Genomic DNA, 27,389 nt, shown 5'->3' with positions numbered 1-27,389 from the left:
TATCCTTACTGCCCAGTGACAGAATTAGAGGAGTGCCACACTAGCAGCAGAAAGAGAAGCTAAGAAGTTATTGTAATAATCCCAGCTAGACCCAGGGTAGTGGACTGGAAACAAAGATGATGTCAGATATGAGATAATGTGAGAAAAATTATTTTAAAACTTTTATTTAATTACATGAGTAAATACATACTAGTTATTCCAGAAAAAAACTGAAAAAACAAACAGAAAAATATAAAAATCATCTCTAATAACACCATCCATAGATAATCATGATATTTGGGATTTATCCTTCTGGAATATTAGAAATGTTAACTAAGGAAGTTGAATCTAGGGGAGTAATGCCCTAATTAGACAAGGATATTAAGTGAGAGTGAAGGGATTAGGTGTTCAAGGAATTTCTGGTTTAGGAGGCTGAGTGGAATATTTGTGCCTAAGATAACAGGAAGAGGAGTCACACTGGAGGGAAGGATGCTGAATTTTGTTCTGGATACTGTCTATCTATACTTCCTTGCTTCCTGACTTCTATCATCTTTTCTTACCTGAAACTCCTCTCCTTATAGTCACCAGTGAGCTTCTTTTCATTGGATTCAGTTTTTAGTCATTTGCTACCTCTCTCCATTGCTTAATACATTAACTGCTCCCTCCTTCATGGTTTCCATGACAATTCTCTGACCACTTAGTAAACTCTTTTGGAGGAAACTTCTTTTTTCCTTTCCCTTAAAAGCTGGCATCTCCCCTAGATATCCACTCTCTTCTCAGTCTACAAACTTTTTCTAGGCAATCTTGGCCATGACTTCAATAACCACTTATACATACATAGATAACAAATTTTTATTTCAAACACCAGAACTATACACATAACACTTATTAGACATTTATACCAGGGTGTACCACAAGCACCTCAAACTCAGAATATACAAATCTGAAATCAACTTTATCCTTCCAAACTTTAAACACTTCCTGTATTCACAGTCTTGGGAGATGGCACCATCAGTTCCCCTTATGCTTGAGCCAGAAACCTAAGAACTCTCATTTAACATTCATTAAATTCAACTTGTTGAATGAATGATGAATGAATGAATTCCTCTTGTCTTTCACACCACATCCAAACACTGGGTCTAGTCAGATCTCCATCTCCTCTTCCTTACCTTCCTCATTCAGATCTCATGACCTCTCTTCTCACTCACCTCTAAGCAATTTTCCATATTACCACTAGAGTGGTCTCTGAGAGACAATCTTGAAGCCCTTCATGGTCTGACACAAGCTCAAATGGTCAAGCTGACTCTGAATCTAACATGAATAAACAAATAAATGAATAAAAGAAACCATTCCGGACCACATATCGTACCCTGAACACACCATACTCATTTGTGCTACTGTGCCTTTGCAATAGTTGTCCCTCTGCCTTAAATGTCTTCCCCGCAGTGTTTCTCTATGATCAATTACTGCTTATCTTAGAAGAGTTGTCCTAAAGGTACCTACCAATCATGACAGGCACTTCCTCCCCTGGATTGACTCTATTTTAGTAATTACCTAATTATATTTAATTGTTTACTTTGTTGGGGGGGAGGGGCACACCACATGGCGTGTGGGATCTTAGTTCCCTGACTAAGGATTGTACCTATGCCCCCTGCATTGGAAGCGTGGAGTCTTAACCACTGGACCACCAGGGAAGTCCCCTAATTGTCTACTTATTATCTGCAACCAGACTATAAGCCCCTTTGGTGATTCAGCATGGTGCCTTTCTCAATATGTTTTTGTACAGTGAATGCCTTTGAGATACATGAAAGCTCTCCAAATGCATATGATCACTAGACAGTTAAATGCACAAATGAAAAAAGAAGGCTGAGAGGGGTAGACCTGTATCAGGAGATATAAAAAAATATTATAAAGTAATTAAAACAGGGGTGTACTGGGTCAGGAAAAATGTAGGTAAACAAATGAGATCAAGTAGACCCACATAATCATAGGGATTAGTATATGATAAAGGAGGCATTTTTTTTTCAATTTAAAAAATTTTTAATTTGTTTCAAAGTTAAACCCAAGACACATTGACTTCATAGGAAATCCACTGAGAAATGTTTTTCTAGGCTGAACACCTGTTTCCCTTTAGTCTCCCCCAACAGAGCATATACATGTTAATTACTTTCATTTTATAATCACTGCTGTCCCACCACTATACCAAGAATACCTAAACTGTGTGTGTGATATTCTGAATGTTCTTAGTTATAGCCTAATTTCACTAACTGCAAAAGATTTTCTGGGATAACCTGTCGCTTGAATTCTTTGGCTACTTTTGAAGATGAAGTCCAAAGAACTCTTAAATGATTCTCCTTTGTGTGTGGGGGGGTTATTTTATAGGCATTAGCAACTAGCACCTGGGGCTGTGCTGATCCCATCTGGCATCACTGGGAGACAACCTGTAAAACCAAAGAATCATTTGATGCAACAGGCAACTAAGTGACTCAAAACTGAAGGTTAAATTTAAAGAAAAAACTAATTTAGAGAAAAAAAGGGCTATCCTAGAGGAACTCATTCTAAAAAATCAATCATTATGCCTCTGTGTGTGTGTGTGTGTGTGTGTGTGTGTGTGTGTGTATAAGGCACAACCAGATCAATTCAGTGCATGCTGGTGGGTCCCACATGACTCAAAGGAGGCATTTTAAACCAGAAGAAAAAAGGATAGATTATTTAATAAATGGTACTAGGATAATTGTCTAACCAATTTTTAAAATCAGATATCTATCATGTACTATATACAAAATTAATTATCAGATGATATTAAAGCTTTAAATTTAATAATAAGAACTATGAAAGTATAGAAAGATAAATAGAAAAAACATTTTTATTATCTTGAGCAGAAAGACCTTTCTTAGTATAACCTATAAGAAAGCCTCTGATTTTATCCCTGTGCAAATTTAAAACAGAATTTAGCACCCATCACACACCCAAAGGAAAATCTATTCCACAAAACAATAATGAATAATGTAGAGATTATTGAATTGTTTGAAGAGAAACAGAGAGACAGTTAATAAATTTTTCTAGACATTTTTGTTCTTCCCTCTTATTGTCAGCACCTCACTTTTTCTCCCCCCTCCTAATCTCTAGAGCAAACACAGTGCTTTTCTGCTTTCAGTCTTGACTTGACGGCCCTGGAGTTCTAGCCTTTGTGCAAGCATAGCAAATATTTATCTAATAAAAGTTGAAAAGCTTTTTTAAGGATCTAAAATTAATATTGGAATAAGGAAGACATTAAAATATATTTTCCATAAAGAAATATGGACATAATTTAAGTTTGCAGCTTGCTGAATATTCACAGACTCAAGAGGGGCATCTCCAAGTCAAGAGACAGAACAGTACCAACACCCAGAATACCCAATACTTCCTTCCAAGTCACTATTCACCCTCCCCAAGAGAAACCACTGGAAAAGCCTCTTAAAATATAATGCAAAACCTAAAGCCAATTTGAGATTTCCCTATCTAGCCATGACAAAGTAATTGGTACCAGACCAGCCTTCCCACTGCAAAGAACTAGAAAACTAGGTAAGTATCTGAAACAACTGTTTTTACATGCTGAACAATAGTCAGTCAAGGACTATGATCCTTGAGAGAAGAGAAACAAATGAGTCTCATGATTACATGGTCTTCTGCCTAGAGGCACTTTCTGAACCACAGCACAAGAAGGGGTAGCCCAAAGAGGGCACAGTGGTATTACTAGGCCAAAGAGAACAGGATGGGAGTTCAAGGCTACCATTAAGGCTGGAATTTGCAGGGCAGGACACCAGAGACGAACAAAGAAGAAGCTCCAGATAGCTGCATAGGAATCTCCTTGGGTTTTTGGTTGAAAACCTGCACAAGCCAGCGTAAGACCACATGAGGGGGAGCAAAGAAAAATGCTCGCGAAATAATGGATACTGGAAAGCTGTGAGCTGTGTGGAGATTCCAGAGCTTACATGGGACTGGAAGACATTAAAGTTCCACTAAACCAGAGTGAAAAAAGCTCGTGACCAAGTTTGGCATTCAGAAAAGACACCAGAAAGGCAAAGCCTTAGTATTAGGGCTAATCTAACCGAGAAAAGGCTGCTTTAGACATACACTAATACAGATTAAAAACAAGATTCAAAGGATTGATTTGATGCACAAGTAAATTAACCGTCTACAGAACAAAATTCAATTATTTTCATTGAGGTAAAATTGATATATAACATATAAATTTTAGGTGTACAACATTATGAATTGATATTTGTATACACTGCAAAGTGATCACCACTAGTTACCATCTAGTTACCATCCATTACCACACAGTTGATCCCCTTCACCCATCTCATCCTCTCCACACTTCCCTTCCTCTCTGGTAACCACCAATATTTTCTCTGTATCTATGAGTTTGTTTTTTTCGTTCATTTGTTTTTTAGATTCCGCACATAAGTAAAATCATATGGTATCTGTCTTTCTCCCCCTGAATTATTTCACTCAGCATAGTACCCTTAAGGTCCATCCATGTTGTCGCAAGTGGCAAGATTTCATTCTTTTTATGGCTGTATAGTATTGCACTGTAATCTGTATATCTTTAACCATTCATCCAATCATAGACACTTAGGTTGTTTACATATCTTGGCTATTGTAAATAATGCCACAATGAACACAGGGGTGTATTTATCTTTTTAAATTAGTGTTTTTGTATTCTTTAGATAAATACCCAGAAGTGGAATAGTTGAATCTCATGTCAGTTCTCTTTTTAATTTTTTGAGGAACTTCCGTACTGTTTTCCATAGCAGCTGCACCAATTTACATCCCCACCAACAGGGCTCCCTTTTCTTCACATCCTCTCTGATACTTATTATTTCTTGTCTTTTTTTTTTTTTTTTTTTTTTTTTTTGCGGTACACGGGCCTCTCACTGTTGTGGCCTCTCCCATTGCGGAGCACAGGCTCCGGACGCGCAGGCTCAGTGGCCATGGCTTACGGGCCCAGCCGCTGTGCAGCATGTGGGATCTTCCCGGACTGAGGCATGAACCCGCGTCCCGTGCATCAGCAGGCGGACTCTCAACCACTGCGCCACCAGGGAAGCCCTCTTGTCTTTTTGATAGTAGTCATTCTCTGATAATAGTCATTCTCTTTGTGGTTTTGATTTGCATTTCTCTGATAATTAGTGATGTTGAGCATCTTTTCATGTGCCTGTTGGCCATCTGTATGTCTTCTTTGGAAAAATGTCTATTCAGATCTTCTGCACATTTTTCAATTGAATTGTTTGTTTTTGTTGTTGTTGAGTTGTGTGAGTTCTTTATATATTTAGGATATTAACTCCGTATCAGATACATGATTTGCAAATATCTTCTCCCATTCAGTAGGTTGCATTTTCATTCTGTTGATGATTTCCTTTGCTGTGCCACAGCTTAATTTTTTTTAAAAAGAAAATAAAATCAAGAATTTTTATAGCATGGGATCCACAATGTTCAGCATGCAATCTAAAATTACTAGGCACTCAAAGATTCAGGAAAAGGTGACCTATAATCAGAAGAAAAATCAGTCAATAGAGACCCAAGAATGATTTTTTTTTTTAAGCTATTATGAATATGTTTAAGGATTTAAAGGAAACCATGAACGTAATAAGGGGACAAACAAGAAATACCACTAAAGAAATGTAACCTGTAAAGCAGAACAAAACAGAAATTCTGGAACTAAAACATACGATACCTGAAGTGAAAAATTAACTAGATGGGTTTAACATCAAGTTAGACACTACAAAAAAAAAGGCCAGTGAACTTAAAGACAGGGCAAAATAAATCTTCCAAATTGTAGCACAGAGAGAAAAAGGCAGAGTCCAACATATTGTATGTCTAATTAGAACTTCAGAAAGAAAGAAGAGAAAAATTAGGATATTTGAAGTACTTTTTAAAATAATGCTCAATTTTTTTTTACAGATTTGTTGAAAACAATAAGCCCGAAGATCAAAAAGTTAATTGAACCCCAAGCAGGATAAATATAAAGAAAAACACACTTAGACCTGTCATGATGATACTGACAGCCAGAGATGAACAGAAAATCTTTGGAACAGCCAGAGGGGTTTTGGAGAAAAAACACATTTCGTTCAGGGGAACAGAAAAAGAATGAATGCAAACTTCTTATAGAAAAATAATGCAAATAAGAAGAAAATGGAACAACTTCCTTAAAGTGCTTAAAGAAAATAAAATTAAAGCTGTGGACTGAGAATTTTAAATCCAGCAGAAATAGCTTCAAATACAAAGGTGAAAGAAGGATATTTCAGTTAAACAAAAACTGAGAGATTTGTCATCAGCAGACTTAAAATACAAGAAATGTTGAAGGAAAATTATGGCAGAAGGAAATGCAGACCTACAGAGGAATGAAGAGTGCCAAAAATAGATGGGTAACTATAAAAGACTTTTTTCTTCATTATATAGTTTTTACAGAATAATTGGTAATCATATATCACTGGTGGGAGTATTAAATTGTACAACCACTTTGGGAAAAGTTTTGGCAGTTTCTTATAAAGCTAAACAAACACCTATTTTATGACCCAGCAGTGTCACTCTTAAGTATAGTTTAAAATGCATGTCCATGTCCAGAAAAAGACTTATACACAAATATTCACAGCAGTTTTAGTCACGATAGCTAAAAACTGGAAACAGGTAGTGTGAGGACATTGTCCCTGAAATGGGGTGGGCTAGTGTAGGGTGTCAGAGCCTGGACAGAATGAGGAGACTCGGTCAGCATAGGGGTTTAAAACCCAAGCAGAGTGGGGAGGGTGTCCTTATAGAGAAGCAGCCCAGTGTGGAGTTTCAGAGCCCAAGCCAGGTGTGTCAGAGGTCCCAAGACCACCCCCAAGTTCAATAATTAACTAGCAGGACTTAGCACACAGTCATACTCATGGCTATGATTTATTACAGCAAAATGATGCAAACCAAAATCAGCAAAGAGAAAGGCATATGGGGCAAAGTTCAAAGGAAACCAGGCACAAACTTCTAAGAGTTCTCTCTCAGTGGAATCACAGGGAACATGCTTAGTTCCTCCAGCAACAAACAGTGACAACATGTGTGAAATGTTATCTATCAGGAAGCTCATAAGATTCAGAACCCAAGGTTTTTATCAAAAGTTGGTCACAAAGGTACTCCATGCCTGTATGTACAAAAATTCCAGATTCCCACAAGGAAAGCAAGTTGTTCAGGATAAACCACATTATTTATACAAAAAGTTTGGGCACAGTGAACCATTCTTATCAGTATGGGGAAGGTGGGAACCCTCTTGAAATCCAAGGTACCAGGTGCCAGCCAAGGACCAAACTTGTACACAATCCCTTCTAGCAATAGCAGTCTCAGGCCTTCTATATTAACTCTTCTGCACATCAGGTGACAAGGGTATCCTTGAGGAGGGGCAGCTCAAAGCAGGTTTTCAAAGCCAAAGAATGTTGAGGAGAGTGTCCATGCAGGGGGCTGTGATGGTACTAGCCTGGTACTGGGAGTCAGAGTCAAAACTGGGTGAAAAATGCATCCATCTAGGGCAACCTGGTTCAAGGTGTTGGAGTCAAATGGGATAAGGTGGGCATCTACACAGGAGAGAGAAGGGTGCAGCAATAAGAGATTGGTTACAAACTGGTACATTGATAAAAAATAAGTAACAATATTACGATAATAGTGGCCTGGATTTTCTTACCATCATTAGAGTTAAAAACATGTGAAGGGAGAAAAGTAGACTGAAACTTGTGATGTTGGGGATATTGAAATTGGAGGTATCAGTCTGAACTCATGGTTTTCAATAGATAGATGGAAGTAAGAATGAATATAAATGTAATTGAGTGTGTCTACCAAACGGGCCTGGAGCAGTGACACCTCAAGGACAATGAATATACTTAGTGTTAAGATCTTGGTTCTAAGTAATATTTTTCAGTTGTTGGAGAAATGGCTAATTACAGGGTTAGTTACAGGCAAGGAAAAATACAAGATGAGTCTGGAGCATCTTGTACAAGAAACAAGGAAGTGCTCAAAGAATGACAGGGACATATCAAAAGGACAAGAGCCAGCTTGAAGAGGCTCCAGTGGCCAAATTGGGTATAGCTTGAGTTGCAAAATAAATAATGATATATTTTTAAAAATATTTATTCATTTATTTATTTTGGTTGCGCTGGGTCTTAGTTGCAGCAGGTGGTCTCCTTAGTTGCGGCACTCAGGCTCTTTAGTGTGGCATGCGAACTCTTAGTTGTGGTATGCATGTGGGATCTATTTCCCTGACCAGGGTTGGAACCCGGGCCCCTTGCATTGGGAGCGTGGAGTCTTAACCACTGTGCCACCAGGGCGGTCCCAAAATAAATAATGATATTAACAGACTATAACTCATTGGATAAAATATGAAATCATGAATTTATGTTGATAAAAAAATCAATGAATAAATTTAAAGTTTGATGAAAATAGAATATTTACATAGTTTTGAAATATCTATCATAAAATATTGATTAATTACAAAATGAAAAAGAGTAACTTTATATCCCACTCAAATGATTCAAGAAAAAAATTCTTTGTACTACTGGCAACAATTCTGAAAGAAATAAATACACAAGTCACAGTTATAGTCGGAGATTTTACCACTTATCTCTTAGTAATTAACAGAACAAGTAGTTGTTCTGTATTCTGATTGTGATATTGGTTATGCACATCGTATATTTGCTAATATTCATAGAACAATACTGTAAAGAATCAGTTATACTGTATAATAATTTTTATTTTTTAATTAATTTTTATTGGAATATAGTTGCTTTACAACGTTGTGTTAGTGTACGATAATTTTTAAATAAAATAGTAAATAATAATATCTACATATATAGTTGGTGAGGAAAAATCTTAAATTTTCTATGGCTGGACAATCAAACTAAGACAGAAAGGAAAAAAAAAAATGACATGACCCCTTTATGGTAGGCCTTTCCCAATGTGCACTGTGCATCTACATTATACATTACCCAGACCTTCTCAAAGCAGGAGGATGAAATCAAACTTTGAGAAAAAGCTGGTCCCTTTCTTCAGATGCCAGCATTGTAATTCTATGATTAATATTTCTTTTTCATCTCATACAAAGGATCACATTGACCAAGGGCTTGTTCTGTACGTGCATAACTGACTAAAAACAAAAAACAAAAAAACTGATGAACTGTGTGCACAATGCTAACCTTTCAATATGGTACATTAATTGTTTATCTCAAAAATGTATAAAACTGTATCTCTAACTCCTGATCAATGGAGCAGTTCTCAGAGTTTCTGAGAATCTGTTTCCCGGGTTATAATCCTCAGTTTGTCTTGAATAATATTCTCTTTTCTTTCTTCTTAGCTTGATTGTTATTTGATTTTTCATTGACATAATAGAGAGAGTGGCAAAGTAAATCAATAAAGTAACTTTACACCTTAAGGAGCTTGAAAAAGGAGCAAACTAAAACAATAGCTAGCAGTAGGAAGGGAGTAATAAAGAACAGAATGGAGACAGATACAATATAGAATGGAAAAACAATAGAGAAAATCAATAAAACCAAGAGCTTTTTCTTAAAAAAAAATTGACAAATATTTAGCTAGATTGACTAAGATACAAAGCAAGAAAAATTAAAGTATTAAAATCAGAAAAGAAATTGTTACCAAAGTTCATGTGCCCGATGCACAGTGAGGCCAAATAAACTGAAACATCAGAGTTTGAAGCAGAGAAAGGTTTATTGAAGTAGGACATTTCTACAGATTTTACAGAAATGAAAAGGATTATAAGAGAATACTGTGACTTTTCACAAAGACGGTGCTGAAAGCGAAGAAGGAAGCCCCTGCCCCTCCCAAAGCTGAGCCAAAGCAAAGGCTTTGAAGGCCAAGAACACAGTGCTGAAAGGCATCCACAGCCACGAAAAAAGATACGGACATCACTCACCTTCCAACTGCCCAAAACACTGTGGCTCAGAAGGCAGCCCAAATGTCCTTAGAAGAGTGCCCCTAGGAGAAACAAACTTGACCACTATGGCATCACCAAGTTCCCCCTCACCACCAAGTCAGCCATGAAGAAAACAGAAGACAACATACTGGTGTTCATTGTGGATATCAAGGCCAACAAGCACCAGATCAGACAGGCTGTGAAGAAGCTCTATGACATTGACGTGGCCAAGGTGAGCACCCTGATAGGGCCTGATGGAGAGAAGAAGCGTATGTTCAACTGGCTCCTGATTACGATGCTTTGGAAGTTGCCAACAAAACTGGGGTTATCTAAACTGAGTCCAGTTGGTAATTTTAAATATAAAAGTTTTCACTAAAGAAAAAGAGGATACTGTGATGAACAGTTCGCTTCAGGGAGAGGAACTGGGTGGCAGGGAAACAGTGAGATTTTACTTTTGAAATTTTGTCCCAAATGCATGAATAATATATTTAACCAATAACAGCAATAAACATATGAGCACAAGAATAGATAAAAATGAAAATAATTTATTAAAGTATAAATTATTTTTACCGTATTTTCTAAAGTTTTTGCAACAGGCTTGTGTTACCTTCATGATTGGAATAAAAACAAAGAAGATTTTTTAAATGTTCGTAATGTTAGTATGCATACAATTTTTATTGTATTTCTTTAATATCATATCAAGTCTTACCTCTTCTTTGACTAGAGGAATTTAGTGAAAACAGCATCTTCTCCTTGGCTATGAGCAGGAACGGTAACCCCTAAGTTTTACACTTCCAGGTGAGGAGACCTCAGCCTGAACTAGGAATGGAAACAGTTTAGAAACAGAAAAAGAAGAGTAGTTTCTCAGGGAGCCAAAGAAAGAAGATGTTGTCCTAGAAATAGGTTGGAATGTGGTGGCTGGACTCAGGCATTTAGAACTAATTTTTAAGTCCCAATGTTCAGGCAGCTGTCAGACAAGGCAGGCCAGAAGCCAATGGAAACCAGCTGGTAAAGCTGGAAAGAAGAAGCAGGCTATGTATGTGGGGTAGGCAGGGTCGGCACCTTCACATACTGGCACAGCAGTGAGTTCTGGCCCCAAACTGAGTGAGAAAAGGGCTGGGCTCCAGTCAAGAACAACCAGCCAGGTCAAATTCTCTGGATTGACATCACTCTTGTGCCAAAAGAACGCAGGCATCTCAAACTGCCTTTTCATTTGTGCTGGATGGAGAGAGTGTTGGCAAGAGTCCGAATGGTTCAAGGCTTTGAGGCTTGGCCCTCTGGCCCGTTTCTCTCAGAGCTGCTATTTGCCCAGGCCAGTAAAGAATCCTGGTCTCTAAAGTCAAGATTATCTGAACAAGTCAGAATAGAATAACTTTTAAAAATGAACACTTTTAGTTTTAAAAATTATTTTTTCCATGGGCCATGTCGTCACTTATTATATTATAATAGCACATTTGTATAGGTTTTTTGTTTTGTATTACTCCCCAATTGGGATGTAAGCTCCTTGAGGACAGGGGACTTTTTCTGCTTCATTCACTGCTGTCTTCTCAAAGCTCAGAAGGGTGCCTGGCACAAACAGAAGATTTTAGTTGAGTTACAAAAAATAATCACTGCCAAAAAAATGTTACAAAAAGTTCAAATAGTAAAGTTCAAAATGTAAAATTTGAGTCTTTGTCCATATCTCCATCTAATTCTACTCTCCCAAGATAACCATTATAACATTTTTGTGTATATAATATTAATCCTAGAACAATCTTTTTATTTCTGTTTATCTTAAGCAGACCACAATGCCTGGCACAGAAGAAAGTACTTGATACAACTACTTGAAAATTCATTGAATGAGTTGTAAGCAGTCTTGGAGTTGGGGTGGAGTGGCTAAAAAAAGAGTTGGCTGCTATAGGCTATTTCCCTGAACAAGTTAGGGTGAGTTCCTTGAGTTAAGCATCTGTATATCACACGTATCGAGGAGAGTGCCTGAACAGGAACCAATTATTTATTAAGCACTTATCTATGACCCAACCATATAATGAGGAGAAAGGTTTGATTCTCCAGCCTGCTGCACTACTTCTGGCTTTCTTGAATAAGACTCCTTGCCCTGTTAAACTGGCTCAGTGCCATTCTACCTGAGCATGCTGGCCCCAGGGCAGAACTCCCATCCCAAAGGGCTCTCCATGCCTTTTGGCTGCTGGCAAGACAGAATGAGAAGACTGTCCCATAGGCCAACAGACACAGACACCCACGCTCATGCCCAGCATGTCTGCATGGAATGTTGCCCAGTTAGAACCTCTGAGAGACAGACATCTGTCAGCATCTCTTTGTGAGGGTGTCTCAGGGGATTTGTCTGAGTGCCAGCTTCGCTATAGAAAAGGCAGTCAAAGCCGGAAAAAGCCAGCCATTCAGTCACACTGAAAATACAATATTGAAGCATTAAGCTGGAATGTGACGATTTACAGCTGTCACACCACACTCTCTAAGTGAAATCACATTTTGTGCCAGACTTCCAAAGACATAATCACATGAAAACTATTTATGTTGCCTTGATGCATGGTTAAAAATAGTTTACCACAAATGTAAGAAAATCTACTATGGGATCTCTGTTGAGAAGCATAAATACAGGGAACAAAGTGGCTGTTTTCTATTTTACTTCAGGAAACATTTAGTCATAAATAGAGTGATGCACTAAGCATAGAAGAAGAGTGACTTAGGGTGGATTCCTTGCTAGTCAGTAACTTTATTGAATCAACAAAACTAAATCAACAAAACTAAATTTCCTAGAATCCACCTTAATGATAGAAAAATCTTAGTAGGCCTTTCAGGTTCCAATTCATCTTCGTTTTCTTCTTGACTTCTGCTTATTTCCTTACCAGATCTTTCACCGTCCAGAAGTTAAGTAAAATATTCCAATCTCTCACTGTACTTACTGCTGGGTTCTTATCAGTGTGTGTGTGGTGGGGAGCTGGGGCAGGGGCGGGGAGCTCATTGTAGAGAGGGCCTGCATTCTCAGTACCCAAAACTTGAAAAGTTGCCACACATTTCCTCAGGCCTCTGCACCGGCTGGTTCCTTGGTTTGAGAGGCTCTTTTCCAAATCTTTGAGCAGCTGCCTCCTCATCATTCAGGTTTCAGTCAAATGTCAGTCCTTCCTGACTATCCTATTTAATATTGCCCTCCTCCCATGACTCTGTCTCATGACATTTAGTCTTATTTTCCTCACAATACAGCATCTGAAATTTTACTTACTGGATTATTGTCTGTCTCCCTAGATAAGACCTAAGCACCATGAAAGCAAATGCCCTGTCTGCCTTGGTTACCACAGTACTCCAGCACCTTGAATAGTTCCTGGTATACAACAGGCTTTTTGTACATATTTATAATTGAATAGGTGGTGGCTGATAGATGGTAGTGGTTAAGCGTAAAACTTCGGAGGAGTGATTTGTTTAAGGATTTAAAAAGAGAATTTTAAATTTCCAGCCAATTACTGTCTTGCCAAAAAGAAAAATGAATTGGGATTATCACATCCATTGTCAACTTCTAATTATGCCCTTAGCACTGGTTTCTGTACCAGGTGTGAGTCTATCACACACAGTGCATTTTACCACTTGGATCGGAGATCAAAGGAAATCAAAAGTCATTAGCAAATCATAGATTAACCATTACACATATTTTCCTCAATAGCTCTTGGAAGAGTCACCCTAAAACACGCTGTTATTCAATGAAATATGTAAATTAGTAATGAAAAAGTTCGTTCAATTAAGGTGAAGAGATACACATGAATACAGAAGGCACATTTTAAAAGGATAGAAAAAGTCCCCGTTGAACTTAACAACAATAAGGTCATTCTTTTGTTTAGTTCTCTGTAGTGAAAAAAACTGTAAGGATGGCAAAAACGGACATTTTTTTTTAATTGACATTTTATGGCTCTTGTGAATTGACACAAAGTAAAGGCATATATTTGCATCAGAAAAAAATTAACATTAGCAATCAGAGCTATCTCCTAAATGTCCGAAATATGACTTTTGTTTATATTGCCTCTCTGAAATCTTAACTAGATTTTTTTTTTGACTATAGAAATTAAGTAAGAAACAGGGCCCTCAAAATAATGGCAATTGATTTAATTCCTCTTACCTTCACTATCCTCGTCTGTAAAATGGAGCTAATAATCCTTATCACATAGAATGGATAATGTATACTAAGTGCCTAGCTTTAGTAGATATCCAATAAATATTATTTTGGGTTGTTGCTATTTTTTTTAAATAAATTTATTTATGTTATTTATTTATTATTTTTGGCTGCATTGGGTCTTAGTTGCTGCGCACGGGCCCTCTCCAGCTGCGGCGAGCGGGGGCCACTCTTCGTTGCGGTGCGCGGGCTTCTCATTGTGGTGGCTTCTCTTGTTGTGGAGCACGGGCTCTAGGCACACGGGCTTCAGTAGTTGTGGCTCGTGGGCTCTAGAGCGCAGGCTCAGTAGTTGTGGCGCATGGGCTTAGTTGCTCCGCGGCATGTGGGATCTTCTCAGACCAGGGATCGAACCTGTGTCCCCTGCATTGGCAGGCAGATTTTTAACCACTGTGCCACCAGAGAAGCCCCTTGCTCTTTTTAAAGTACTTGAAATCCAGAAGCCCTTTGGGCAGCATCTGGCCTTGTGGTCTCTGATCTGCTTCAGCCACTCTTAGCTCTATAACACATCCTTCCTGGGAGGTTACTCAGCAGGCACTGTGGGAAATAAGAGTTTGTTCTGATTGTGAACTGTCCCTGCTTGTCAGAACAATAACAACAACAACAAAATCAAACATCATTTCCAGTCTCCTCTCCAGCACCAATTGTGCTTCAGTAATCTATCACTAAAGAGGTATCTGGGGTAAAACTGAACATGTGCATAAAGAGATTGTGAACCCATTTGGGTCGAGACTACCACTCCATCAGAGGCCACAGCAGTAGCAGGACAAAACTGAACCAGAGCAGTAATTTCAGGGATGCCTCTCCAACAAGAGGCAACTAGCTACATGAGAAGACCTCTGAGTGCCTCATCCTTCTCTCTGACCCCTTCCTGAGAACAGGGAAGGGGACAAGGTGTCCCAGGGTATGACTCAGCCTCCACCTGCCCTCTAGGGCACTAGAGTGGGAGGAGGATTTTAAAAAGTCCACTGATCTCCTCTGCCGTAAGTCTAGCTTATACTGGGGCAGGTGGAGAGCTTCGAACCAATCACGAGATTGACAGTTTAGGTTTTGTTGTTTCTTTCTTTTTTTTTTTTCTTTTTTTTTTTTTTGCGGTTCGCAGGCCTCTCACTGTTGTGACCTCTCCCGCTGCGGAGCAGAGGCTCTGGACACGCAGGCTCAGCAGCCATGGCTCACGGGCCAGCCGCTCTGCGGCATGTGGGATCTTCCCGGACCGGGGCACGAACCCGTGTCCCCTGCATCGGCAGGTGGACTCTCAACCACTGCAGCACCAGGGAAGCCCCCGAGACTGACATTTTAAACCAAACTGAACTGAGTTTTAGTTGTCAAGTCATAGAATCTGCCCAGGATGTCATTAAGGTACAGGTGAGGGGGATTTGCCACATCATACTTGAAAGTGGTAATCAAAAATAATAATACTGGGCTTCCCTGGTGGCGCCATGGTTGGGAATCTGCCTGCCAATGTAGGGGGCATGGGTTCGAGCCCTGATCCGGGAAGATCCCACATGCCACAGAGCAACTAAGCCCGTGTGCCACAACTACTGAGCCTGCGCTCTAGAGCCCGTGAGCCACAACTACTGAGCCCGTGTGCCACAACTACTGAAGCCCTTGTGCCTGGAGCCCGTGCTCTGCAATGGGATAGGACACCGCGGTGAGAGGCCCACACACCGCGATGAAGAGTGGCCCCCACTCGCCGCAGCTGGAGAGGGCCCACGCGCAGCAATGAAGACCCAGTGCAGCCAAAAATAAACAAATAAAAATAAATAAATAAGTTTATTTAAAATAATAATAATAATACCTAACAATTACCGAGTGCTTACTATGTGCTTAGCCTGTTCAAGAACTTTACATATATTGGGCTTCCCTGGTGGCGCAGTGGTTGAGAGTCCGCCTGCCGATGCAGGGGACATGGGTTTGTGCCCCGGTCTGGGAATATCCCACATGCCGCAGAGCGGCTGGGTCTGTGGGCCATGGCCGCTGGGCCTGCGCGTCCGGAGCCTGTGCTCCGCAACGGGAGAGGCCACAGCAGTGAGAGGCCCGCGTACCGCAAAAAAAAAAAAAAAAAAAAAAAGAATTTTACATATATTATCTTGTCTAATCCTCATAATAAGCTTGTGAAGTAGATCCATTACAATCTCCACTGGACACAAGAGGCAACTGAAGCACAGAGAAGTTAATTTGCCTAATTCAGACCCCAGCAGTCCCACTCCAGAGCCAAGCCCCTGACCAACATGCTTTACTGCTTCTTATGCCGTGATAGGTTGAGATTTCTTCATAAACCAGTTACTCACATATGTGGGCCCCATCACATATCAAGACCATATAATGTGTCAGTGCAGAGTTCTCTCTTTTGCTTACTTAAAGAACAAAACCTCTCAAGATACAAATTTCAAGAAATCTTCACTATTCCAAGCAGACTTTGTTGTTGTTTTATTTGTCTGTTTTGGCCACTCCACGCGGCTTGCAGGATTTAGTTCCCCGACCAAGGATTGAACCCGGGCCACAGCAGTGAAAGTGCTGAGTCCTCACCACTGGACGGCCAGGGAATTCCCCAAGCAGACATTTTTAAAGGCAAGACCCACCTGGGTTGTAGGATAAAGGCCAAATTCAATCACCTACCAAGAGGAGTTAAGAGGGCATCTGCCCTAATCTACTTTTGCCCCATCTCTCACTCTATTTTTTTTTTTTTTTTTTTTGCGGTACGCGGGCCCCTCACCGCTGTGGTCCCTCCCGTCGCGGAGCACAGGCTCCGGACGCGCAGGCGCAGCGGCCATGGCCCACGGGCCCAGCCGCTCCGCGGCATGCGGGATCCTCCCGGACCGGGGCACGAACCCGCGTCCCCTGCATCGGCAGGCGGACTCTCAGCCATTGCGCCACCAGGGAAGCCCTATTTTTTTCAAGTTTTAAAGGCTACTTTATTGGCCTTCTCTGGACATTCTTTGTTTGTTTGTTTTTAGTTATTTTTTATATATATATTAGTGTATATATGTCAATCCCGATCTCCCAATTCATCCCACCACCAGCTCCGGGACAAGGCAAGATTTAGACAAGAAAGTGAGAATGGGAGCAAGACTGTGGTAGGAGGGGAGTACCAAGAAAAGGAGCCTAGGGGAGAAGAGAAGAGGTATCCGGAAAGGAAGTCTACAAAGCTGGGCTGGAGACTAGAAGACAGTGTGGCTTGCAAGAGAAGTTCCGTATGGAAGGGACTGGTGGCTAGAAAAGCAATTTGAGACCAGGTTAAGGAAAGGAGAAGTTCAGTTTGGGACATTTTTGCAGTGTTTGCACATTATCTAGGTGGGGATATTCACCAGGAGAGTAAAAATTAGGACCTAAAGCTCAGCAAACTTTAAGGCTATGAATAATAAATGAAGAAGTCATCAGCCTATGAGTGCAAGAGAAAATCGTTGGAGTAGATAAACGTATTTAGCAAAGAGGGCAGAGCAAGATGAGAAGGCAGCCAGGAACAGAATCTTAGAGATCACCTATATAGGGCAAGTGGAAAAAAGAAAACAGTGACGGATACTGAAAAAGCACTGTCAGAGAAGTAAAAGGAGAATCCATTGAGGGGGGATCACAAAGGCCAAGAGAGGAGAGATTCCAGAAGGCAAAGACAGTCAACATGGCAAAGAAGAATGAAAAGTGAGTAGAAGTCATTGGGTTTTGCACTTAGAAATTGGTGACCTTTGAGAGGGAAGTTTCAGTATAAGAAAGATGCTTCTCTACATCTTGCTGAAAGTATACAGCAAAAGCCATCACTAATTTTCATAGTAGTTGTCTCAGTCATTGTCCTAGTCAGCTCAGGTTGCTATAACAAAATACCATAGACTAGGTGGCTTAAGCAACAGACATTTATTTCTCACAGTTTTGAAGGCTGGGAAGTCCAAGGTGTCTGCTGATTCAACTCCTGGTGAAGACTCTTCCTGGTTTGCAGATAGCTATTTTCTTGCTGACTACTCACATGGCAGAGAAAGAGAGCTCTGGTGTTTCTTCCTTTTCTTAGAAGGGCACTAATCCCACCATGGAGGCCCCACACTCATCACCTCATTTAAATCTAGTCACCTTTCAAAGGCCCCACCTCCAAATAGTATCACAGTAGGGGCTGGGGGGAACATAAACATTCAGATCATAATAGTCATAATTCTTTGGGTTGCAAGAAAGAGAAATTCACTTTAAACTAGTGCAAGGAGAAGGCATTTTAGCAAAGCCCCAAGGTAGCCAGTATACAAAGGGAAAGGAAAGAGAATTTGGAAAACCATCAAGAACTGTGATCCTGTTAGTTCTCTCACTATCTCTCATCTCTGTTTCTCTCTGCACAGCTGTTTTGGTATCCCCTGTCTTTGAAGCCTAGCTTTCAGTGTTTTGACATGCATATGGCTAAACATGGCCATTCCACAGCTTCTGAGAATGCACCTTCTCCACTCAAGCAACATGCAGATACTGAAATAGAATTTCTCAAATCCAATCATAGTTCCTGATGGAACTTGTATCCCTGAAGCCAATTCCACCTTTGTCAGGCTTTAGAGGAATGAGACAATAACCTTATGTTTTTCACCTTGTTTGAATTGGGTTTCTATCATATGCATTTGAAGAGTTCAGAATTTCTGACGGTAAAAGTTATTAAGCCCCAGAATGCATTCCAAGAAAGGCTCTCTTTCTAAAGAAACTCTCCAAGAATTGTCTAGAAAGGACAGTTCTTTCCTTTAAAGGGCCCTTAAGTCTAGATTTTTCCCTCTGATTTCAAAAGCAAGTAACAAAGAAGAAATCAATCATCTCATCATCTCCCTGGGGAGGCAGACAGATGTTATTATCCCATTCTGACAGGTACAAATGGGCACAAAAATACTGAATTATTTTCTTTTGCTATCCACCATGTCAAGAGGCCTGCTAGGAATGGGAAACCCTTTTTAGCCTCAAGACAGCACTTTTCATTTTAAAAAGAAAACTGCAGGGACTTCCCTAGTGGTCCAGTGGTTAAAAATCTGCCTTCCAATGCAGGGGACACAGGTTCGGTCCCTGGGAACTAAGATCCCACATGCCACGGGGCAACTAAGCCCACGTGCTCTAGAGCCCATGCGCCACACCTAGAGAAGCCTGTACACCGCAATGAACATCCCGCGTGCTGCAACTAAGACCCAATGCAGCCAAATAAATAAATATTTTAAATAATAAAAAAAAGGAAAACTGCAACATATGGGAAAAGAATCTAAGAAAGAATGGATATATGTATAACTGATTCACTTTACTGTACACCTGAAACTAACACAACATTGTAAATCAACTATACTCTAATAAAATTTTTTTAAAAAGAAAAAAAACTGCAACATATGAATACTTAACCAAGAACGAAGGTTAACTTCTAGAGCTCATTTATTCCACTGAAGTAATCTCTAGCCACCCCTTAGTCAAGCATCCTGGATAGCTTCAGGCAAATGAACCCCTGAGCAGAAAATATGATTGGGAATTAGATCCTTTAGCTTTTAATCTTTTTCACCCATTTATTTCTGTATACCTTTTCTGCTCTGAATAATCTTTCATCATTTATTCTTCAGGGAATTCAAGCATTGCGTTGCCTTTTTTTTTTATTTTTTGCATTGCCTTTTGAGATCTGGTTGTGAGGCATGTCAAGTCCTTTGGTAAGAGCAAGATTTCCAACTGTGAGAAAGGTATTTTACTAGTAACAGCTGTTACCTCTGGGGGAGGGGATTGTGTAGAAGTTTTACTTCCTAAATTAAATATTTCTGAAATGTTTGAAAATTTTCAATAATTATGGGTTGCTTTTGTAATCAGAAAAAAAATGTAAACACATATTTCTTTAAAATGTTCAATGCCAAAGAAAAAGAAAAATGCAACCCAACAAAGAAGAAAGATATTTTACCTATGGAGCTCTCCGAGGGTATAGTATTTCTCTATCATCTAGTGCATTTTGTCCTTTTTATCTTCTAATGATTAAATCCTATGTTTTTCTAAAAATTGTAATGTCTTAACCAAATTTTAATAAGCTCAGGTCTCTGGCTCCAGTCGTCCTTTTCAAATCATTCCCCACACTGTTACCAGAGGGATCTTTCTTAAACAGATCTGAGCAAGTCACATCCCTGCTGCAAATTATCTGAGACTCCTCCTCCCCTGCAGACTCCAGGGACTCCATGAACCAAGCCCTACCTACCTGCTTCTCTAGGCCCATTGCCCTTTACTAGTCACCTTGCTCTTAAAGCTTCTACGATACCAGACTAAGTTTTAGGAACAGCATTTCAAGGCCCAGACTGAACCATCTCCATCTCTGCCTAGATCAGAATGCACAAAGACCTCTCCAAAAAGCTTGACTTTGCTGGGGCTGGGCTCAGGGGTGCTCCTGTCAGTAGGACTGAGGTCATAGAGACTGAGACACAAGAGTTGGCACTAAGGTGGGTGGAGTGTCTTGCAACAACATGGACAGACACAGAGGGTATCATGCTTAGTGAAGTAAGTCAGACAGAGAAAGACAAATACTCTATGTTATCACTTATTTGTGGAATCTAAAAAAATAACACAAACGAATGTATATAACGAAACAGACTCACAGACAATGGAGAATAAACTAGTGGTTGCCAGTGGGGAGAGGGAAAAGAGGAGGGAGAGGCAAGATAGGGATATTGGATTAAGGGATACAAACTACTATGTATAAAATAGATAAGCTACAAGGATATATTGTACAGCACAGGGAAATGTAGGCACTATTTCATAATAATTTTAAATGGAATATACTCTATCCAAATATGGAATCACTATGCCGTACACCTGAAATAATAAAACATTGTAAATCAACTATACTTCAATTTTAATAAAAGGTGGGTGGACTGCCATCACCTTGCTGATCCTCTGTGACCACCTCCTCACTCCTGTCTTTTTTTTTTAATTTTTATTTGTTTATTTATTATTTTTAGCTGCTTTGGGTCTTTGTTGCTGTGCGCGGGCTTTCTCTAGTTGTGGCGAGCAGGAGCTAGTCTCCGTTGCAGTGTGCAGGCTTCTCATTGTGGTGGCTTCTCTTGTTGTGGAGCACAGGCTCTAGGCTCGCAGGCTTCAGTAGTTGTGGCACGTGGGCTTCAGTAGTTGTGGCTTGTGGCTTCTAGAGCACAGGCTTAGTAGTTGTGGTGCACAGGCTTAGTTGCTCAGGCATGTGGGATCTTCCCAGACCAGGGCTTGAACCCATGTCCCCTGCATTGACAGGTGGATTCTCAACCACTGTGCCACCAAGGAAGTCCCCTCACTCCTGTCTTAACAACAGCAGAATCACTAGCACATCTCTATATCCCTTGATATTGGTTTTCTCTGTGATTTTAGGGGCTTGACATAACTCTCTGGTGGCTGCTGTGATATCTGCTACACGGATCACCTGGTATTTCTAGCCCAGAAGTAAACTCAAAGTGAGTGTCATGTAGATCAGAGGCTGTGTTAGCTTAGCTCTACCGGACCTCTTGAGTTCCTGTTGTTGCTGAAGGATCAGGAAGTGAGGGTGGGGAGGGGGGAAGGAGACTTAAGGAGGAAGAGAGGCCACACCAGAGTAGTTCTGTGCCCCAAAAGACTGTCTTATCAAAGGCCACCTTGTTCCTTGCCTGCTCTTATTATGCAATAATTGGAAGCACCCAAGCTTTTACTCCTCTTGGTCATGCATAGTGTATTGAACCGGGGGCTCTGTAAGAACACAAAAAGTATGTGCTAGTGATTGCAACTGGGGCAAATATGCAGATAGGTGGTCAAGATCTGGAAACGAATTAGCCAAAAGATAATTAGTAATGTGTCAGGTTAGTGGTATTATGAGTTACTTTTTCTTTTAAAAAATTTAAAATAATTTATCTTTTAAGTACTTGTTAAGAGAAGATGGGGCAGGGGAAAAAGAGAATGCTGCACCTTTGAGACCTGAATGTCTAGGGCATAGTGTAATGGGATGTATATATATGCACCATCATAACCCATCCCACTCCACAAGTCACCATGGAGTTCAGCCTAATACTCCCATAGAATTGGAAAATCGTGGAAGGTCCCTTCGGGGTACTTTAGAGACAGTTTAATCCGATTCTTCCTTTTATAGAAGAGAAAACTGAGATCCAGAGAGATCAAGCAGTTTTCTAGGGTAGCACAGTTAATTTGTGGTAGAGCTGAAAGGAGAACTCAGGTTTCTTACCTTTTAACCAATGGAAGGAATAATTTTATTCTTTCTTATTACTGCCTTTCAAACTCATTCTGTCAACTCTCCCTTCCCAGCCCCTTAACCTACCATCTTTGGTCCTCCAGCCAGCCTCTCACCTAGCTCTCAGGTGAGAAAAGTTATCAGTCTCTCTACACCACAACTCAGGGGACTCAGGTCAGATTGTCCCAAGAACTCTCTCACCATACTCTGCTCCAGGTCCCAGCCACCTCAGAGCATGTCTTCCATTCAGCACACATCCACCTGCGATGTCAGTCTCCCCTCTTGGCAGGTCCCTATTCTTTACTTTCCCTTGACCAAAGATAGAGGAAAACCACAGCGCTCTGTTAGTTCTCTTCAAAACAATCCTCACTTTTTAAATGTCTCCTCTTTTTTTTTTTTAACATCTTTATTGGAGTATAATTGCTTTACAATGTTGTGTTAGTTTCTGCTGTATAACAAAGTGAATCAGCTATATGTATACATGTATCCCCATATCCCCTCCCTCTTGCGTCTCCCTCCCACCCTCCCTATCCCACCCCTCTAGGTGGTCACAAAGCACCGAGCTGATCTCCCTGTGCTATGCAGTTGCTTCCCACTAGCTATCTGTTTTACATTTGGTAGTATGTCACTTCGTCCCAGCTTACCCTTGCCCCCCAACTGTGTCCTCAAGTCCATTCTCTACATCTGTGTCTTTATTCCTGTCCTGCCCCTAGGTTCATCAGAACATTTTTTTTTTAGATTCCATATGTATGTGTTAGCATACAGTCTTTGTTCTTCTCTTTCTGACTTACTTCACTCTGTATGACAGACTCTAGTCCATCCACCTCACTACAAATAACTCAGTTTCATTTCTTTGAATGGCTGAGTAATATGCCATTGTATATATGTGCCACATCTTCTTTATCCATTCATCTGTCGACGGACACTTAGACCGCTTCCATGTCCTGGCTATTGTAAATAGTGCTGTAGTGAACACTGTGGTAAATGACTCTTTTTGAATTATGGTTTTCTCAGGCTATATGCCCAGTAGTGGGATTGCTGGGTCGTATGGTAGTTCTGTTTTTAGTTTTTTAAGGAACCTCCATACTGTTCTCCTTAGTGACTGTATCAATTTACATTCCCACCAACAGTGCAAGAGGGTTCCCTTTTCTCCACACCCTCTCCAGCATTTATTGTTTGTAGATTTTTTGATGATGGCCATTCTGACAGATGAGAGGTGATACCTCATTGTTAAACCTCTCCGCTTGATCATCTTTTCTCAGACCAAAAGTGGGAGTGGCAGGCTACAGATCTCAGAACCAATCTGGGGGCCACCCCCTGAGCAAGTCATGCAAACACCATCTGACATGTCTTCTTATAATATGAGGGTACTTGCCATCTATTATTCTAAGCTGTGAAAAGAAGAAAAGAGGGAAATCTCAGTTAACATCTTGTTACAATTGTATCTATTTCTTTCCAGGTGTCTTTGTTTCTTAATACATTCCAGCTGTAAGTTTTTCAATTTGATTTTTTATTAGGTTATGCATTCCAATGAGAACACATCTCAATTTTTTTTACTTGGTTAGACCCTGTTGTGGGCCAACTTCTGTCTCCCTCCTTCCCCTCAGCTGAGAGGCTGTTCAGTGGCATCTGCAGGCTCAGGCTTAATCTAGTCACTGGACAGAATTCTCAGCAGAGGCAAGAGGAATTTATGGCACTTCCATCCCTCACTCTACGGGTTCTTACCAAGGCTGTTGCTGATCTGCACTTACGTCCCGGTCCTATCTGTTAACTGACCTTCAGTCTTATTCTTGAGACTCAGCCCTGCTGTGGACTCCAGACCTAGTCCATGGATTTCAGCCTAGTGCCTTAGATCCAATCCTTATACTCTGCCGAGTCCTGATCCCCCTGCAACTGGCACACGCGTGCCCCTTTCAATTCCCCACTCCTTGAGACTGGACTGTCCCTGAAATTTAGTCCAGTGGCTGGAGTCCTGCTACCTGCTGACCAGACTTATCTGTTCATCTGAAGTCCTGAGTATCTCCTATCTCAGAATTTTTCTCTCTCCCATTAAGACCTGTCAGGTCCCGTTTGGCCCCAGGAACGAACTGCTTGCCCATGCTACTGCTCGTTGGTTGTTCCTGTGCCCTCCCAATGGCAGATTTGGCCTGCCCAGTACTATTGCAGTTGACACTGTGTCCCCTGGTGGTATCAGATCGCAGTCTTTTCCTCTCAGTGGCCCTAGGCCATCATAGGACTCAAGCCAGGCATGAACCATTTCCCCTGAGTAGGATGTTTTATTATATAACTGCTCTGAAGAACGGTGCAACCCTTGGGACCAAATCAGAACAGCCTTGTGTAGTGAGTCATTTGAGGACAGATCATGGAGTCACCTGCAGTCTCTACTCAGGCACAGTCAACCTGGATCAGAGACTGCTGAGTACTAGTTAAGTGAATGTGTGTTTAATGGACATTTATTTTGCCTGCTCAGCATCCCTTCTGGTCTGGTACCATAATTTTTCCTTTCCTATTCTCAATCCAGCATTCTGGTAGGGTTAACCCAAACCCCAGCTTTACCCCCTGGCCAATCAGAGCAACATGACACTCCTCGGACTCAGTGATTACAGTGATGTGCATGTGACCTAAGCTGGGCCAATGACAGTCTTACCTGGAAATGTTACTCGCCCTATCAGAAAAGAAGTGCTTTCTGCTGGGGTTACTAAATTGATAGAATGTAACCTGGAGCTACTGTGTGCCATCTTTGACACCACATAGGAAGAGACTGCCTGGTAACTAAGTCAACTTAGAGGAAAACTAAACTGAAAGAGGAAGGAAAAATTGTTACAACATTGATCCAATCCTAATGCCAGCAATCCACCAATGGATTCTTTGGTTTATAAATCAAGAGATTTACTTTTATTGTGTAAGTCAGTATGAGTTGGTTTTCTATTACTTGAAACTAATACAGCTGGCAAAAAAAACTGACTGGTATTTCCTTCTGCTTTACCAGCTGGGTAAACCTCCAGGAAGGAAATACACCAAAGAAAAGCCAGTTGAAAAAGTGCTCAAAAATGTATTCTTTCATTCATTCAACCATTCCATTTTATTTTATATTTATTTACTTTTGGCTGCGTTGGGTCTTCCTTGCTGTGCACGGGTTTCTCTAGTTGCGGCGAGTGGGGACTACTCTTCGTTGCGGTGCGCATGCTTCTCATTGCAGTGGCTCCTCTTGCTGCAGAGCATGGGCTCTAGGCGTGCAGGCTTCAGTAGTTGTGGCACATGGGCTCAGTAGTTGTGGCTCGCAGGCTCTAAAGCTCAGGCTCAGTAGTTGTGGCACACAGGCTTAGCTGCTCTGCGGCATGTGGGATCTTCCCGGACCAGGGATCGAACATGTTTCCCCTGCACTGGCAATCGGATTCTTAACCACTGCGCCACCAGGGAAGTCTGGGCTAGTGTATTTTAGAGGGATTTAAAAAACAAAAAGAAGAGTGAAAAAACTTGGTCACTACTTCCAGAGATTCAAAATCTAACTAGAGGAAGAGATAATGTTAGAGAGAGAGAGAGACAGAAAGAGAGAGAAAATAAGCTGTCATGTGACTGGTAGAAACCTTGATAACTGAGAGGAAGGAGATAATTTCCTCTGGGGTGAACAAAAAAGGCTTCGTGGAACAAGTGGAATTTGGACTGTGAAGAGAATTTTTGATAAGCAGAGATTGGGAGGAAGAGCGTCCCAGAAAAATAAAAGAGTTGGGGGAATGACAAAATGCATGGCTATGCCTATGGAATTACAGAGCATATCAACATGGCTGGAGTTGGTATCCATATAGGAGAAGGTGCAGAAGTTAGCTGCTACCAGACCTGGGGTGGGGGGTGGGGTGCTGAGGCATGGAGCTTCTATTGTATTCTCAGGGAATAGAACCTTCGAATAGAACGAGACAAAGGGAATCTTTGAATGCTTTAGGATAGTGTTTGTACAAGATGAAAGTTATGATTGATCAGAAATCACTTGGATCCTCTTTCAAACTACACACTTCAACCAGATGTCCCTAGAACCCGTGCTTCAGTGAACCACTGTAACTGAAAAGTGCGTGTTACAACTCTCAGCCAGGAACATGAACAATGGTTGGGAAACATCATCCCAGAGGCAGAAACACTATTTCAGAGACTATTGTGTGTGGTCAGAAGGGCACCAGGATCAGTAAAGCTGTTTTAAAAAAGGAGTTGGGGGGAGGTGATGGGGAAGGACCTGAATTCATCCCTCACTTAGACTCCTTATAGTCATTTCCTCCTAGCTGCTTTCTCTGCCTCTGGTCCTGCTCCATTTCAAACTATTTTATATTTCATGGCCCGATTAATCTTCCTGTCCTGATGCTGTCATTCCAACTCCAAAACCCGTTATGACAAGCCACTATCTACAGAACAGGCTGAAGTTCTTTGATTTCCCATAGAAGGCTCCTTTTGAATGAGGCTGCAGCCATCTTTTAAACCTTGCTTCCTGCTATTTGGCATCAGGTATTTTCTAGTCCAGCCAAGCAACTACTCAAGAGTCCCTTGCTTTCCTGTCTCCATGCCTCTTTCATGCTGCTCATTCTGCCTGGAGTACCATTCCACATTTCCTTTCTCATCTATCTTCATCTTCTCCGTCCTTGAAGGCATAGTTCAGATGCCTTTTCTGAACCCCTCTCTCTCCCACCCTGCCTTTGATAATGTCTCTGCATTCTGAGCTCCCATAGAACTTTACCTATATCTCTCTTTAGTCATGCATAATTTGCTTTTTTAAAAAAGACTCCACAGTTATTTATTTATTTATTTTAAATTTATTTATTTATTTATTTATTTATTTGGTTGCGCTGGGTCTTAGTTGCGGCCGGCGGGCTCCTTAGGTGTGGCATGCGTGTGGAGTCTAGTTCCCTGACCAGGGATGGAACCCAGGTCCCCTGCATTGGGAGCTCAGAGTCTTAACCACTGTGCCACCAGGGAAGTCCCTACAGTTATTTATTTTTAAAAAATCAAAAATTTAAAAACAATATAATAAAATAAAAATCACACATTTTCCCACCACCCAGAAACACCAATTTTTAAGCTTCATATTTGCATTCGTTTTTTCTTTTTTTTTTTTTTAAATCTGTTATTTTAGTTATTTATTCATTTGGCCTTACTGCACA

General features: G+C 40.7%; 1 pseudogene; it reads left to right on the top strand.

Moving 5' to 3' along the window:
* Nucleotides 1-6,712: 6,712 nt before the first annotated feature.
* LOC137231124 (large ribosomal subunit protein uL23 pseudogene) lies at nucleotides 6,713-10,523 on the top strand (annotated as a pseudogene).
* The last annotated feature ends 16,866 nt before the right edge of the window (nucleotides 10,524-27,389 follow it).

The sequence above is a fragment of the Pseudorca crassidens genome, chromosome 9 (assembly GCF_039906515.1).
Source record: "Pseudorca crassidens isolate mPseCra1 chromosome 9, mPseCra1.hap1, whole genome shotgun sequence".
NCBI classification, from domain to species: domain Eukaryota; kingdom Metazoa; phylum Chordata; class Mammalia; order Artiodactyla; family Delphinidae; genus Pseudorca; species Pseudorca crassidens.
This window is presented reverse-complemented; position numbering and strand designations above follow the sequence as displayed.